Here is a 6,367-nt window from a genome sequence, read left to right as displayed (position 1 = left end):
TGAGAGTTGGAGGCTTTGTTCTGAGTCATCCCCAGGTCTATACCCCCGGCACGCTGTCTTCTGCCTGAGCCAGTTTGGCAAGAACCACATAAAACCACAGACCCTGCCCCTCGATTCCTGAGCTCCCTCCTTTATCTTGTGCCACCAAGACGAAGCTTAACTATAGGTTCCCATTTTGGGTTGACCTTATCAAGATTTCTAGAGGTCACTAGAAATCCGTCATTGCCAATTGTGTTCCTGAATCTACAAGAAAAGAATAATATTCTCTAGGGGCGCCTGGGTGGCTCAGTTGGTTAAGCGACTGCCTTTGGCTCAGGTCATGATCCTGGAGTCCCAGGATCAAGTCCTGCATCGGGCTCCCTGCTCAGCGGGGAGTCTGCTTCTCCCTCTGACCCTCCCCCCTCTCATGTGCTCTCTCTCTCTCTCAAATAAATAAAATCTTAAAAAAAAAAAGAAGAATATTCTCTATTGCAGAGTGGACGGTAGGAAATATGTGGCATACATAATTTACACACACATGCACACACACATTGTTTACATATATTGCCTCTGTTTTGTTTCTGTGATTTGGGATTATGCATCTTCTCACATAACTTTCCATTTTTTTCAAAATATTTTCCCTTAACATAATATTCGGAGATATTTTCAGGTAGCAGTGACTGGAAAAGAAAGAAGTCAAAGTGCTTTAATAAGCACTTATAGTTTTCATCAAAAATGAATGTTTTTATATACACCTGGTCCTTCTAAGTATATAAATATAGTCATATTAAACCTGAAAATGTCACTGATGAGATTTTGTTATCCCCCAGTTGGACCAACTCTAAAGCCAACTAAGATTGTTAAGTGTTATTTTTCATTCTCAAAGAAAAGAGAATTTTTTTTTAAAGATAAAAACTTCCTGGTCACAGCGAGAACCCCAAGGACTATTCTATCTGTCTCTTTGCGTGTATTTTACCTCAAACAGACACATACAAAAATCTATACTTCAAACAAACCACTACCATTAACTCAAACATGATCAATAAAGTCAGCAGAAGAGGGCCTCTGTCCATGCCATTAGACAGAAAATACACCACCATTATTTGGGAGGCCTGGGGAGAAGCAGATCTAAACCTTTTTTCCCCTTGGAAATAGTAAGAAAAGTAAATACCAGTCTTTCAGATTCTGCGAATGAGGCCATATGGGCTGGAATTTATTATGCAAGGTCTTTATAAAACCCTCATGCTACTTTAAATTTAACATTAGAGTTTTGTTAAATCCGGCGGTAGAAATAACCAAGACTCAGATGAAACAGTAAATTTTGCTCTGCAAACTACAGTGGACTTCAGTGCTGCCGGCCCCCCAACAGACTGTCTTCTCATCTACAGAAAGCAGGATCAGGAATAAGACAGCACAGCAGTTCCGTAAAGGGCTCAGGACGGATACCAACCAGCATCACCTGGTGCAGGTGGAATGGGGAGCCAGCTGCCTGCCCTCCCAGCCTCCCAAGGAGAAGTGTGCTGGGGCCAAATCAATGGCGTGTGCTATGGAGATGTCCAGCACCGTGCTCCCCACTCCCCGCCCCGGCGCCTGGTACTCTGCTGTTTTATGGGATGTGTATAAAAGTGGCCCCATGGGGGGAAATAAATATTTTAGATATGCACACCACGCAGTTCTAATCTTAGGTGCCTACGGTTTCGGGGGATTCTCCAACATGCCTCAGCTTCCTCAGAGAACTTGATAGCCCTCCATCCCGTGGGACGTTGGATCTGAGAGCTGGCTCATTGCCACACGACTTAGAGAGAGGCCCAGGGTCAGAGTCCCACACCAGATAGTCCCACTGGTCTCCACCACAGGTGGCGGTGTATAGTTGTACATGCATACATGCGCAACGTATGCAAGTATACAGTTGTCTGGGGTTCTTGTAACTGATAGATTTTATATTTTAGAGTAGTTTTAGGTTCCAGGTGATAAAGACGTGTCAATGTAGATTCATGAGTTGTAACAAATGTGCTACTCTGGTGGCAGATGTTGACGATGAGGGAGGTTGGGGAGTGGGGGTGGGGGGTCTAAGGGAAATCTCTGTACCTTTCATTCAGTTGTGTATTTGTAATGTTCCAGCTGAAACACAGTTGCTTAGAGTTGGCCCTTTCCAGAGATGTCCCATCATCCATACGACCTAAAATAATATGGGTGATAATTGTAACTTTTTTTTTAAGATTTTATTTATTTATTTGAGAGAGAGCGAGAGAGCACAAGCAGGGGGCGCGGCAGAGGGAGAGGGGGAAGCAGGCTCCCCACTGAGCAGGGAGCCCAACTCGGGACTTGATCCCAGGACTCCGAGATCATGACCTGAACCGAAGGCAGACCGTCAACCAACTGAGCCACCCAGGCGCCCCTGTAACGTGGTTTTTTTTTTTAATGGTACCTTGAAACTGCAACTCTTAGTTCCCTCAAAGCCTCGGAAGAGTTGATCAGCAGTGTTAACAATGACAGCCTTGCTTTCAGGCAACATTACTGAGAGAAGAAAAAATCATTATGTCCACTGAGCACTTCATACTGTGTTGTCCTAGACATTAGCACGTCGGTTCTTCCTCCCCTTTTCTTTCTAGTTTTTAGTAGCTTTGCCATCACCCTAGCCAGAAATCATAGTCATCTTTGCTTTATCTTCATCCATCCGGGCTCCCACCACAGCCAGTCACCAAACGGTCTGATTCTACAGGTCTCAAATGTCATCACCTACTCCTGAGCCCTACTGCTCCCTTTGCTCACACCCTCAGCGCTCCCCGTCTGGCCTCCTTTGTGGTCTCCCTCATGCACACCTCTTCTCCAAAACCACCAGCGCTGTCTTTCATGCATGTACCAAATGTTGAAGTCTTACCAGGAATGAAATTGTATATCTCTTACTAAAGACACAGGGGTGGATAAGGCATCTCCCCAGCTCTCAAGGACCTCACATCTAAAATGCAAATTCCCGGGGTGCCTGGGTGGCTCAGTCGGTTGGGCGTCTGCCTTCAGCTCAGGTCATGATCCCAGGGTCCTGGGATCGAGCCCCACATCGGGCTCCCTGCTCAGCAGAGTCTGCTTCTCCCCCTCCTACTCCCCCTGCTTGTGTTCCCTCTCTCGCTGTGTCTCTCTCTGTCAAATAAGTAAATAAAATCTTTAAAAAATAACAAGAAAATGCAAATTTCCTTTTGTCACTCACTTGCTTGAAATTCCCATTGTCTGTAGGATGAAACCAAAACCTATCAACACAGCACACTTTGTCACCGTTCATACTCATGGGATCTGGTCCCCATCAGACTGCTGGGCCTTGTCTCCCACCCTTCTGCCACCCGCGCCCAGGCTGCAGCCCCCTCAGCTCCCTGCAGCCCGTTCCCCGCTCCAAGATTCATGCAAACCACATTCTCTATCTGGAAGCTCTAGGAAACTCCTGGACTTTTCTTCAAAACAAATGAAATCTCCTCTGCTTCCCTCCCCTGACACAACAGATTGATTCCTCCTTCCTCTTCATATAGGCCTGTATAATTTCCACGCATATCTGTCTCCCAGGGGGCTGCCAACCCTGGAGAATGGGGTAAGTAAGCAGGCAACTTCATTCATTCATTTACCATTTGTCCATTATGCCTGCTCTCTGCTCTCCTCTTCTTTGCGTCCACTTTCTCCTCAGCGGGGACAGTGGTGCCAGGGGCAGGACCTCCCGCTGCGACGGTGCCATGGCTGTCACCTCGCTGCCATGCAGGATGACGGCCGAGGAGACGCCGCTGAGCTCCCAGAAGAAGGCCCAGGTGCCGCGTGCTGGGCAGCGCTGCCGGGCCCAGAGCTAGTCACGGGATGAAGCAGCGCCCTCACCCAACGGGGCCTTCGCTCCCTCAGGAGGACGGAGCTCCTTGGGGGCCGCTGAAGACAGGGGAGGCAGAGCTGGAATTTCAACCTGGTTCCGAAGTTGGTGTTTTTAACAATTTTGGCGAACAATGAGAAACAACTCCCAAGGGGACCGGTTACTCTCACCCTCCAATAGGAAGTTCTATCCTCCCTGTGGGGCAGGCTATGGGGAAAGGCAAGGGTTCCTTGGGGAGCATGTGACCATGACTCAAATGTTTGATGGGGTCAGAGTAGTCAGAGGCATCCCTTTCCACAAAAGCACCATATCTGTCCCTCACCTGAGCAGCGCCTAGCCAGCGTAGACACCTGCCACTCCTCAGGGCTCTGTGGTTCCTCAGCTCTTGTTCAAACAACTTAATATTTTTATTCAGGCTTCAGTCCTTCTCAAGTGGCCTGAGAGTCTTTCTGCCTCCAAGTCACCTGGCGCTTCTCTGCTTTGATCTGTTTTCTGCTGATTTTCTAGCTCAGATTTTCTGGATCAGAGAGCACTTAGCTCCCCGTTTCCAAATGCGTGCAGGTGGCCTCACTGTTGCCTCCCCATTCTGCCTCCAGCTAATATTAACCCATATTTGAAGATGACAAAACAGGGATTACAGTCACAGAGCTGGTCTCCAAGGCAGGACTTGAGCCCACATGGGGCTCTGTGCTCAGCGAGGAGTCTGCTGGAGATTCTCCCTTTCCCTCTTCCTCTGCCCCTCCCCCTGTTCACACGTACAATCTCTCTCTCTCTCTCCCCTCCCCTCTCAAAAATAAATAAATCTTTAAAAAAAAAAAACCAAAAACAATCTGCTGCTACCCTAGTGCCCGTGGCCCTGGATCCTTGGGCCCAGCCTGGAGCGTCTGCGTCCTCCCGCTTCACCTTGGCCACAGCAACCCGCCCCGGGACCCTCCCCTTGTTCCAAGCCTCCGCGGTGTCCCCACTTCACATGCCAGAGGCTCTGGCCCCCTCCAAGCCCTACCCCGGTGGCTTCCATCGGCGCTAACCTCCCGTGCCACGCGGCCCACACCGCCCTCTGCTGGCCGACGGCGGCCCTTGCACTGGCCCTTCTGGGGCTTTATCACCATCTCTACTCACCTTCACCTTTCACACTGCAGCTCTCTGCTCCTTGGCCCTCAACTCCAAGATCTGACCGGATCTCCACCGTTTCAGCTGGACTCCCAGGAGGACCCACTCCCACCCGGTGCCCTCTGTAGCCTCAGCATGGCTTCCACTCCCCACCCTTCCAATGATTTGGCACACTGATGAAATGCTCTGGCTTTTCCAAGGCCACACTGATTTCAACTATTCTGTCCCATCATCAGACCATTTGGCCCAATTTTGGGATCAGAAATAGAGTCAATGGAGATTTATTGCACCTGGATGTCATTTTCGTAATTGGTGCCACACACACAGGATACAAAATTCAAAAGGCATCAAAGAAGATAGAGTGCAAATGAAGTCTCTTCTCAGCCCTGGCCCCAGGCCCACAGGCCCCCAGCTCCCCGACTGAGACTCTGTGAATGTGAGCAATTTCTCATCCTTCCAAAGAGCCCACAGATCTCTGACCTGGATGGCACTGGCCATATTTCAGCAACAGCACTGGCAATTTCTTAATCATTTATAAATTAAAAATTATTTAAAGAAAGAAATTAGAAAGTTCAGCTTCAATCCCACGCCCTAAATAAATTCATGTCGTTTCTCTAAACTGCATTCTAATTTTTATCTATATGCACACGTTTTTCATTGTTTAATCATGGTAATGTGAAGAGTTTAGATCTACTCCCATTGCTAATTTCAAACACACATTTCGTTTTCATCATTTTTAATGGTTTATGTAATATTCATTTGGGCTAAAACCCAATTATTGGGTTTTTATTTCAAGTTTTAACAATTATAAATAATATCAGTATAACCACCTATAACTTTCTTCTTTGAATTATTGCTTTGGGATAAGTTCCCAGAGTGGTAGTATTGAGTGTAAGGGATAGTTCCTGTCACATTTAGCCAAATAGCTCTTAGAAAGGTGACAGAAGTTTGCAATGCCTCATATTGCATCTTACTTCCATTCCATAAAATATAATAATTATAATTATCAACAAAAAAATGCTTCCTCATACCGTTCTCACTTACATATTTTTGTAATAGATAACTCAGGTCAATGCCAATTTAGGTTTCTGTGTTTCATGTTGATTTCTGTTGGAAGCAGTCCTTAGAGCTAATTGGAAAAAGGTGACAGGTTGGCTTTCTAGGACCTTGGAGAGGTGTTTGTGGTGTCCCACATGGAGGGCAGTTTGGCAGGGTCATGAGTGAATGGGCACATTCTCATTCTCTCTCCCTCTCCCATCTCTCTCCCTCTCTCTCTCTCTCTCTACCCCCACCCATCCTTGGTGATATTGTTCCATATCCACCATGCTCTTTTTATGTTACTAGAAAGGGCAATAGTCTTCCCAATCTACATTCTTTTAAAAGTGATCTTCTCTTTTTGAGTGTCATTGCAGATGTATTTTTCCTTAGTGTGTAAAA

At 47.0% G+C, this 6,367-nt stretch overlaps 1 long non-coding RNA gene across 1 annotated transcript; it reads right to left on the bottom strand.

Annotated features, from left to right (window-relative positions):
- Positions 1-1,155: 1,155 nt before the first annotated feature.
- On the bottom strand, positions 1,156-3,651 carry LOC118003082. The gene is made up of 4 exons (XR_004677264.1): positions 3,591-3,651; positions 2,408-2,496; positions 2,068-2,158; positions 1,156-1,361 (listed from the first exon to the last, which is right to left on the bottom strand). It is a non-coding gene; the product is annotated as an uncharacterized LOC118003082 (long non-coding RNA).
- Positions 3,652-6,367: the final 2,716 nt, after the last annotated feature.

This window comes from Mirounga leonina, unplaced genomic scaffold, assembly GCF_011800145.1.
Source record: "Mirounga leonina isolate KUSES-001 unplaced genomic scaffold, KU_Mleo_1.0 Mir_91, whole genome shotgun sequence".
Classification (NCBI taxonomy): domain Eukaryota; kingdom Metazoa; phylum Chordata; class Mammalia; order Carnivora; family Phocidae; genus Mirounga; species Mirounga leonina.
This window is presented reverse-complemented; position numbering and strand designations above follow the sequence as displayed.